Source organism: Pogona vitticeps, chromosome 3 (genome assembly GCF_051106095.1).
Source record: "Pogona vitticeps strain Pit_001003342236 chromosome 3, PviZW2.1, whole genome shotgun sequence".
In the NCBI taxonomy this organism is placed as follows: domain Eukaryota; kingdom Metazoa; phylum Chordata; class Lepidosauria; order Squamata; family Agamidae; genus Pogona; species Pogona vitticeps.
In genome coordinates this window covers 132,709,684-132,720,667 of record NC_135785.1, presented here as the reverse complement: position 1 = coordinate 132,720,667, position 10,984 = coordinate 132,709,684, and the positions used below count along the sequence as shown (strand labels likewise).

General features: G+C 40.6%; 1 long non-coding RNA gene across 1 annotated transcript in view; it reads right to left on the bottom strand.

Annotated features, from left to right (window-relative positions):
• Positions 1–10,984, bottom strand: part of LOC140705828 (uncharacterized) — a 117,084-nt gene that overhangs the window by 87,098 nt on the left and 19,002 nt on the right. Inside the window, exon 2 of the long non-coding RNA XR_013543739.1 lies at positions 6,794–6,866. This is a non-coding gene — a long non-coding RNA (uncharacterized LOC140705828). The remainder of the gene's footprint in view (positions 1–6,793; positions 6,867–10,984) is intronic.

Below are 10,984 nucleotides of genomic sequence, written 5' to 3'. Positions count from 1 at the left end.
AACCTTCAGAAATCATATAATCGATCCAAACCTTGGTTCAACCAGAGCTGTAAGGCAGCAAAACAATTAGTAAATCAGACATACAAGGAATACCTGAGAGCAGAAGACCATGTCAAAAAAGAGGCCCTCCTAAAACTAATGATACATAAAAAAGAATACAAACAGCGGATAGAACACAGTAACAGAGAACACACGAGAGAACTATGGAGGAAGGTGATAGAAGCAGTAAAAGACAAAAATCCATCCCTTTTCTGGAAACTAATCTCAGGCAGACTATGAGAGCCCAAACACCCGTTATCCTCTTGTATTCCACCAGATAAAGGGGTATTCCACTTTACAAGTATGTACGAGGATGTCATTGTACCCCCTTCCTCACTAATGCTTGGAAGGACTCCCAAATGGCCCCCAGTGACCCCAGGTGAAATAATAGCTCATTTACATCAGCTAAAAAATGGAAAAGCCCCAGGCCTTGATGGCATCCCTCCAGAACTCCTAAAAGAAAACAAGATATGGTGGGGCTCTTTTCTAGCACCTCTCTCACGCATATCAGTGACACAGGCCATATCCCAATATCATGGAAAATGGCCATAGTGGTCCCATTTTATAAGAAGGGGAAAAGGGAAGATCCAGCCAACTACAGGCCAATAAGTTTGCTGAATATTATAAGCAAACTATATGCAAGGCACCTCCTAGACAAACTCCTGGAGTGGCTCAAAGCAGAAAATATCATTGGGGCCAAACAAGCAGGCTTTCAGCCAGGGAGATCCACAATAGAACAGTGCCTAATTATACAGCATCTTACAGAGAAATACTCGGCCAAAGGAATAAACATCACTCTATGCCGCCTTTGTGGATTTTAAATCAGCACTTGATTCTATATCGAGAACACACCTCTGGGACAAACTAACAAACTCATCTTTAGACTGAAGACTTCTACATCTAATCAGGGCCCTACACGAAGAAACGTACTTGAGAGTCAGGTGCAGCAGACAAGGACACCTCACGAAATCTGTGCAAACGCACAGAGGTGTTAGGCAACGATGCCTACTGGCACCAGCATTATTCATCCTTTACATACAGTAAATGACTTATCAAGCTGGCTTAACACAGCTGATCTCCATTCTCCTTAACTTCTAGATAGAACAGTGCCAGCTTTACTCTATGCTGATGATATCTATCCAGAACCCCCATAGAGCTGAGGAGGGCACTTAAGAAGCTTGCCTCATACTGTGAATATACTAAATCCCTAACTATCAACTATCAGAAGACCAAGATAGTCGCCTTTGGACAGAGACCCAAGATTCGGTCATGGCAAATAAATGAACACAGTATTGAGCAGGTGAACAGCTTCAAATATATGGGGGTAGTACTACAGGCCTCTGGATCTAGGCTTCAGCATAGTAAATATGTGGCAGATCAGGGAGAAAGATCTCCAAATAATATAGTAAAATTACATCTCACCCAAGGAGGGTCCTTTATTCCAGCAGGCCTCAAATTGTATAAAGCAAAGGCATTAGCTCAGCTGCTGTACGGCTCATTCATGGGGCCACCCAGCTCTCACTTTGCATCACAAGAAATAGTTCAATCCAAATTTCTAAGATCTATACTTCAGGTCCCGAGATGCGTGTCAAATGCAAGGATAAGGCTAGAAACATGATGCCTTAAAGTAGAAGCCTGGATTAGGATTCAATCTATATCATAGGCATCCTTCAGTCTTGAGAGACTATGGAGACATGCTCTGAATTGAGGAATGTCCTCTCCAGAGCATGAAGCCCAGGTAAGGTGATATGGAGGATAGGCTGTTACCTCTCCACATTGCTGAAATGGTCCAATGGAAAGGCAAGAGCCAATACAACTGGTTCCAGCAATGTCGCAGGAGTTGGCAGAACGACACGAGCTGCCTTCGGGACTTCAGCTCCGGATTTTGCCTCTAGGTTAACTCCTGAAGCCTTTTCCATGAGTGGATATAGCCACAAGGCAGTGGAGGTTTGAAATCGGAGTTTTCCTTCTCCTAGATGGGCTGCCTTCCATTCAATCTACATACAAGTGGCTAAAGGGACAGTTAAACCCAAAAGGCCTATTTTCCTTGATATTTAATGATAATTACCAATCCCCCTCATTTCCCACGCTAGCAAGGTTATGCTCAAAATCCTCCAAGGTAGGCTTCAACAGTATGTGGACCGAGAACTCCCAGAAGTACAAGCTGGATTCCGAAGAGGCAGAGGAACTAGAGATCAAATTGCTAACTTGCGCTGGATTATGGAGAAAGCCAGAGAGTTCCAGAAAAAATATCTCCTTCTGCTTCATTGACTATGCAAAAGCCTTTGACTGTGTGGACCACAGCAAACTGTGGCAAGGTTTTAAAGAAATGGGAGTGCCTGACCACTTATCTGTCTCCTGAGAAACCTATATGTGGGACAGGAAGCAACAGTCAGAACTGGTCATGGAACAACTGATTGGTTCAAAATTGGGAAAGGAGTACGACAAGGCTGTATATTATCCCCCTGCTTATTTAACTTATATGCAGAATACATCATGCGGAAGGCTAGACTGGATGAAACCCAAGCCGGAATTAAGATTGCCGGAAGAAATATCAACAACCTCAGATATGCAGATGATACCACTCTGATGGCAGAAAGTGAGGAGGAATTAAAGAACCTTGTAATGAGAGTGAAAGAGGAGAGTGCAAAAAAAGGTCTGAAACTCAACATCAAAAAAACTAAGATCATGGCCACTGGTCCCATCACCTCCTGGGAAATAGAAGGGGAAGACATGGAGGCAGTGACAGATTTGATTTTCCTGGGCTCCATGATCACTGCAGATGGAGACAGCAGCCACGAAATTAAAAGACGCCTGCTTCTTGGGAGGAAAGCGATGACAAATCTTGACAGCATCTTAAAAAGCAGAGACATCATCTTGCCATCAAAAGTTCAAATAGTCAAAGCTACAGTATGGTTTTTCCTGTTGTGATGTATGGAAGTGAGAGCTGGACCATAAAGAAAGCAGACCACCGAAGAATTGATGCCTTTGAATTGTGGTGCTGGAGGAGGCTCTTGAGAATCCCTTGGACTGCAAGGAGAACAAACCTATCAGTTCTAAAGGAAAGCAACCCTGAGTGCTCACTGGAAGGACAGATCCTGAAGCTGAGGCTCCAGTACTTTGGCCATCTCATGAGAAGAAAAGAGTCCTTGGAAAAAACCTTGATGTTAGGAAGGTGTGACAGCAAGAGGAGAAGGGGACGACCGAGGATGAGATAGCTGGACAGTGTCTGCGAAGCAACCAACATGAATTTGACACAACTCCGGGAGGCAGTGGAAGATGGGAGGGCCTAGCGTGCTCTGGTCCATGGGGTCACGAAGAGTCGGACACGACTAAATGACTAAACACACACACGATATTCCAGTCAAGGAGACTTTGGACCTTCGTTCATAATGCTAATAATACTTATTTTCTTTTGAAAGGCTTGGTGCCAGAACTACAACAAAGTTGTGCTAGAGCACCCAGAAGGTTGAAAAGAGAAGGGGGGAGGGGGAAAATGGCAATGGACTTTTGTCTGCAGTTTGTTAAAATAATTCTGCTGTAGCTATGCCTTCTGAAAACCTGGGAACAGTGGTGGGTGTCTTTTTCTGTAGATGGGTGATTAGTGTATCTTGTTGTGGGTGTATTATTGTGATAAGGAGCAGAGACTTTCTGTCACTGTGGTTGATGGGTGTCATTAGCTGGTCTTTTGTGTGTAGTGATCCCCTATCCTTATGGCTGGGTAGAGTTTGTTTACCTTTTGCACATTGTATCTTCTTTTATTATTGGTAGGGTATATTTATATGCTTACTATAAGTAATACACTTGCTCTTGTCAGATAATGTTTTTTTTTTTTACTAAATAGGGTTACAAAGAACATGGGGTTTCTCTATTAAATGGAAACTTATTAGCAGAGAGGAAAGAGAGACAAAAAATAATTACAAATTTCTCCTCTCCCAAAAAGGACGGCACTAAAAATACCAATGAAATTACAATGATATAATCACCAGCCCCCAATCTAGACTGGTCAGTTGAGTATCAATGTTCAATAATAGAAACAAATAAGGAAGATTATGATCCTGACCTGGAGACAGGGTTAGAAGTTGCAGAAAACACTTTAGATTCCAGTAGGGAACAACCAATTGGTTCTAAATTTTGTTAAAACCAAAATTATGGTTTTCACTCATTCTGTAACACCTAGAAAATGGACAATTAATGGTTCTTGCATTGAGCAAATAAAACTGCTAAAGTACCTAGGTATTAGATTCCACCATAAAATTTCCTGGGCTGCCCATAGACAGACCATAATCCAAGCAACCCAGAACATGCAGAAAGCTATCTTGCATTTTTTTTCTTTACTAAGGGGGGATAATTTATATCAGCTGTTATTCAGGTTTTTAAGCTCAAGATTCTGCCCCAACTGTTATATGGTATACCAACTTGGATCCTAGGATTTCACGCAAGTATAGAGAGTGTTCTTTCAAATTTTCTAAGATCCATTCTGGGAATGGCAAGATGCGTCCCTGCAGCTGCCTTACGATTAGAGACTGGTCTAACATCACTAGAATGCAGCGCGTGGCTATCTGGTCTTAGATTTTGGAACAAGGTAATACATGCTGATCCATCTATGGGATATCTTAACTTTCTACAGAAATATTCCATAACAGCTCATGGTTTAAAGCTTTTCCAACCAAACTGCATCTATGAGGGCTCTCTTTTGACTTTCTTTATGCCCAGGAGCCCAAGGTACGAAGAGTCGGACACGACTAAACGACTAAACAACAACAACACATTTTAAATATTATATATATTTTTATGGGTCAGAGCCCGCAAAGAAAGATTAATTCATTGATAAAATGTCAGTCCACTTATCATAACACAAATCCAGAGTCCATAGTAATAGTCTGCTTCATAAATCAATCCCACAGAGAAGTTCCTTCGTCTCTTCATTCAACCCCCCCTCCCAACAAACAGTGTTCTCAGGCTGTTTGCTTTATTGCCCCTTGTGGCCAATTAGAGATTAGCTTCTACAGGTTTCTTCTCTAGCATTTTATTTCCACAGCTGTATTAAATCTAACTGGTAAGCAGGTTGCTAGCACAGCTGTAGTATTTGATCAGATTCTTTCTACAAACTTTGATTATCAATCCCTACAGCAATGTTCTAGACCTGACACTACTGGTCCCTTGTGGATGTCTTTCTTGCGCCTCTTCTAGTTTTCAAAGTTTTCCCACACCAGTATGTAAAATAATTAGTTTTTAAGATGCCACAATGCTTTCATTGTCTTTATATTTTATTTTTCTTTTGTTTTTCCTGACTTGCTAGCATAAAATAACATGGCTTCCACTTCCAAAACCACACAAGAATGAATATTTCCTGATTATGCCCCAATTGTTTGCCCTCCTCACTGCAGAACATCAGGGAGTTTGCCTTTCATAAGTAATCACTTGATCACTACTCTTTCCTTTCTCAGTAGTTCTGTTTTGCACATGCTGGACACAGCTTTGCAGGGCCTGTTTGCATAATACTCCCTTCTTTTCATTGAACCTGAACTTTAATGCATTGCTTTATCCCTGCTTTTTTGCTCAACAGAATTTATTGCAATTTGCTATTGTTCACTGCTGAAACAGGATATATTGCAATGATAATTTTGCATCTCATTCAAGCAGACATCCTTGAATTAATATCATGAAATAGTGTTTCATGGTCACATTGAGAGCCTGGAAGAAGTTGTCACATCTTCAACATAAAATATATCTTTTTGATATTGTTTATATTAATAATCTATTGTTTATAAATTGCCATTTCTTTATTTGAATAAACTTCGGGATTTTTTAAACCCATATCTTGAGTGTGAGAATTGCAGTCGGAAAGGGAGAATGCTATAGAGAAGTCCAAAGTGGGGACCAAAATTATCCTTTGATAGGTATTTGAAGAAAACGTTCATAGAAAAGTTCTGTAAGCTCAGACATAGAACGTGTCTGTTCATACTAAACAAATACATTAAGACTGGATCCAACCAAAGTTGTTCGAATTTCAGCTTGAGTAAACAGAAAACAATAGGCTTAATTAAACAATTGGTTGTTTACACTATAACTGGCCGTATGGATTATGAATTTTTGACTCTAGTATTTTCATATACTTTTCTTATATTTTTCTTAAAAGCCTTCTTGTAGCAAAGGTATAGACAGAGCAATGTCACAGTGGGAAATCTTTTATTTTATTTCTATCCTACTTTTCTTACCTACCAGAGACCCAAGGCAGCTTATTGTATGATCTGAGGATTGCTGGGTGAACATTCTCATTTTTAAAAAATAATAACTCAAAAACTCTACCGAAGTCTCCCCGAGTTTGGCTCAGATCAAGAGTAGACTGTTTGCTATAAATATGCTGCATTTGGTACTGATTTGAATCCCAGTTTAAAAGTTATGTATATTTTTTTCTTTGGGCTGCCTGCATTTTTAGAATTTCCTTATAGAATATTGACAATTATTGCTCCACTCCTGTGCAGCCATAACTCATAATATAATAATCACTCTCACAATCATCTCTCCCTAAAGGGATAATTATCTCAGCCAAGGAGTCACTGTGGATGCAAAACTACCAATGTGAGTACATGATGTAGGTCCTTTAGGGCTAGAAGTGCATAGTACATGCCCCACAAACAAGCCCAACCTAACAGAGAACACTTGCCGACTTACAAGGCAGCAAATCGTTGACTATATGGTTCCTTTGATCACAAAACAACCTAGTCAGGTAGGATCTCTCAATAATTACAGTAGCAATTTGTGACCTTCTCAAATCCTCACTGGATTTAGGTGCAAGTCGTGCTGTTCAAGAGACCACTTCTCTGTTGAAGAATTATATTTGTTTACTTAACAAAGTAGTTGCATTATGATACAGTTGTAGCTTTAAAAGGCATAAACATCAGGCATCTCCAGCAGTTACAATCATTAAAATAAGTTAACTATTCCTAAGTAAAATAATAACAACTAAAATTAAGCTAAGTAACCATCTTTGCACTCTCTATATGTCAGTATCTAGAGAAGCTGGGCTATTTCTCCCCCCTCTTCTTCTTCAAAAAAAACTAACCTCTCACATTCCACAATATTCACGAACAAATGAACAAGGATCACATACATGAACCATTTTCTACATACCTTTGGTCACCTCTTTTATGACACTTCCAAGCTGTTAAAGAATTAAGAGCAAGTGGGTGTAAAAGAGTTCACCTCCCACATTTCACAGGAGAAGATCCGAGCCCAGGTGACTTATCTTTCCCCTATTAAGTAGTATGCTATTTTTCATCTTCTCTGGGCCTCTTTGGCCTTGCTCCCTTATCTTTATTTCTGGCAGCACAATTCTAACAACAATCTCATGAGAACATTTCAGTGCTTTCAAATCTATCTTTCACAGAACCTAACAGACTCCATCTTTGTATGACTACAAGTCCCAGTTTCCTTCTGTTTCCTCACAATCACATGCTGTCAAGTCAATTCTCATTCATGATGTGGACCAGCTAAATTTACAGTTAAATTTAATTTTAGTACAATGACCTCTCTGAAAGGTAGTATTTGGGGAAGGTGTTGAGAATGATAACTAGTCCTGAGCTAAAAGATGTTTTTTCTTAAAAGCATTCTGAGAGTCTTCTTTTTTCTGACTCACTTGCTATACCTCTCGATGTACTTCCACGTAGTCACACTTGATCAGAGGATAAAAAAATGTTTTAGATGGACAAAACAAATATTGGTTCAGTTAAAGATCAAGTAAAAGATTATCAAAGCAAATGAGTTACGTACATACTCTGGCATGGGGTGGGGGGCCTTCCGGATCCGGCTCAGTCAGGCAAGCTGCTTGTGGCTACGCAGCGGTGATTTTATCGCTTTTGTTTAGTTTAAGCTCCTATTATACTTTCCGGTTGGAGATATGATACTAACCTTGGTAAAAGTAAACACAGAGATAATGACCAGTAGAGCTGCCGAGAGATATTAGAAATACCTCTGTATCACGAAATTATACAATTGAAGCCTTGGGAAGAAAATAACACCATTACTGTGGACAGTAAGCACCTGCTTGAATCAAGTCTGCAAGAAAATCATTTAATTTGTTTAAGAAAAGCCATCTGTCTTTGGGGAGTTATTTGGCATGCAGCAGGGGTGGATCTGCCATCTTCATCAATCTACAACTGGCTCACAATGAGTAAAAGTCCTCCAAGGAACAGGGTGGAATAACCTGCCCTTTAATGGCTTATGTCTGAATGTTTACTGGAGCTAAGAAGTGTTTTTCTACAGCACCTACTGACCGTAACTGTGAAACCCAGATTCTTCTCCTTCTGAATGGAAGTTTGTACCTGCAGAAGAAGAAGGGGACACTAATTAAGATAAATCTGTAGAGTATAGCTATGGTCACTACTAGGACCAAAAAAACCTATGGCAAGATAAAAAGGGCTTCCAAAAAGCCAAATCAGAAATCAAGAGCAGACGTCTGTGTGGCCTCAGATCTCATCAGCCAACGTGAACATACTTCCTCTTACAATCAAAGGCCACTGAGGGAATTTACATCAAGTGCCCCACTTACTATGGACAATGTAGGCATAACTAATGGAGAGACATACCAGGGGGTTGCAGTCGGAACTCAGCACTCTGCAGGAGAAATCGGCAATTGGTCTCTGGACCCAGACCTCCTAGAGAAGGCTCTCTCTGCCTCTATGGAATCATTCTATAAACATCTAAATTTATCAACACCTGGGCCCAAGGAGAACCATATGAAAGGAAATGTAGGTCCCCAAGATGCTCAAGGGCCCAAGAGTGAACAAACTAGGATTATTTACACCCAACTACATGATCAGTGCTTCCTCTCAGCTAAATTCAACCAGACAAATTTCAATAAGCAGCATGATCTAAAGAAAGATATCGCTGATATTAAATGTTGAAAATGTTGAAAGGAGAAGGGGGAGGGGGAAAATGGTAAGTAAGCAAGCAAGCAAGCAAGCAAGCAAGCAAGCAAGCAAGCAAGCAAGCAAGCAAGCAAGCAAGCAAGCATATTCACGAAGTCTTTCATGGCCAGTATGTAATGGTTGTTGTGGGTTTTTCTGGCTCTTTGGCTGTGTTCTGAAGGTTGTTCTTCCTAACATTTTGCCACTCTCTGTGGCCAGCACCTTCAGAGGACAGCACTCTGTGTTCTGGTGTAGTTTGCTTGGGAGTGGAGTATTTATGGCTGTGAGATAGGCTTTTGTCTTTTTCTGTAGATGGGTGATTAGTGTATCTTGTTGTGGGTGTATTATTGTGATAAGGAGCAGAGACTTTCTGTCACTGTGGTTGCTGGGTGTCATTAGCTACTCTTGTGTGTGTAGTGATACCCTCTCCTTGTGGCTGGGTAGAGTTTGTTGACCTTTTGCACACTGTATCTTCTTTTATTACTGGTAGGGTATATTTATATGCTTACTACAAGTAATACAGCTGTTCTTGTCAGATAATGTTTTTTTTTTTTTACTAAATAGGGTTACAAAGAACATGGGGTTTCTCTATTAAATGGCAGGATTTATGGCAGAAGAAAGGATCTAGCTGCAAGACGTATAACAGTTGTTAGGTACTTCCAAAATTTAGCACCCGCTACCCCATATGCAAGGAGAGAGAAAAAGAGAAAGCAGTCTATGCCCAGGAGAAGCACACTGATGAAGATCTTATTCAAATTTTAGAAGACCATTCAAATGATGGCAAAATGCTTATGGTTATCCCACATAAAAATGCAAGGATGATAGCCATTCAACGAAAAAGACCATTCCAGGTCTTCCTTGGCCAAATCGCCTCCTTTAGCAGACTGCCAATTTGTGAGCAGATGTCTATAGTACACCTACTGGAATGCCTACTTTGAGGAATTTGGGACAGCCACCAAATACCAACGAAGACCTAGCAAACCATCAATTGCCCGTACCTGGCTCCCCAGTAGTGACAGTGACAAAGGATAGTGTTAAACCCCCTCTGGAGCCCATAATAACAATAAACAAAAGAACACTCAATTCAAACTTGACAGTACCTGCGAACCATCCTGAGCTGTGCCTGATAGGTGAGGCACCCCTAGATGAAGCCCAGAGAAACTTTCCTGATATTACTAAGATAAATTGACAAACCCCGCAACATAATGATAGCATAGCTAGAATCTGTTCCAGACAACCTGATAGCTATCCATGGGATAAAGGGGAGATCTTGAATGTAACACATGATCAACTCAAAGTTATCTCATGGAACACAGCAGGGTGGACCTCGAAGCAAAATGATCCTAACTTTCTGGAACATCTGAGGGCTCATGATATAATTTTTATTCAGGAAACATGGTTCACCAAACAAATTAAGCTAAATGGATATGCTGTATATGGTATGCCCGCTGAGACCACCAAAAGGAAAGGTAGACCTAAAGCAGGTTTAGCAATATTGATATCTACTCTTCTCCAGGCACCTGCCAACTGGCTCCCCACTTGTGCGAAAATAGCAATGGCTGGGCATATAGTCTTTGGACCTAAGACCATTTTTTGGGGTCAAGGTTAGTATCCCACCCTTCTCATCTCAAAAAAGCACAAAACAAGGTTGGGAAGACCTGGAAAACTATATAATAGGACTAGAATGCAAACTCCCTAGAGCCAAGTTACTCATAATGGGGGACTTTAATGCCAGATTAGGCTCAAATAACAATGCACTCTTTTCTTCTAGTTTAAGGGGGGGGGTAGTTGACAATAAGTTCTTTGCCCCTAGCTATGAGGAATTTCCAAAGATACTAAGGTGAATTATGGTGGCATCTGTATGATCCAAATGGTGCCTGGCCTTGGTCTTATAATATTAAATGGGAACCCCCACTATGACAAACACCCTGAATTCATCTATGTAAGCAGTGCTGTGGATTTTGTGCTAATCCCCCACTCTTTATCTAGAGAGGGAGTGGAATTTTCTGTAGGCCTAAGGGTGGATAGTGACC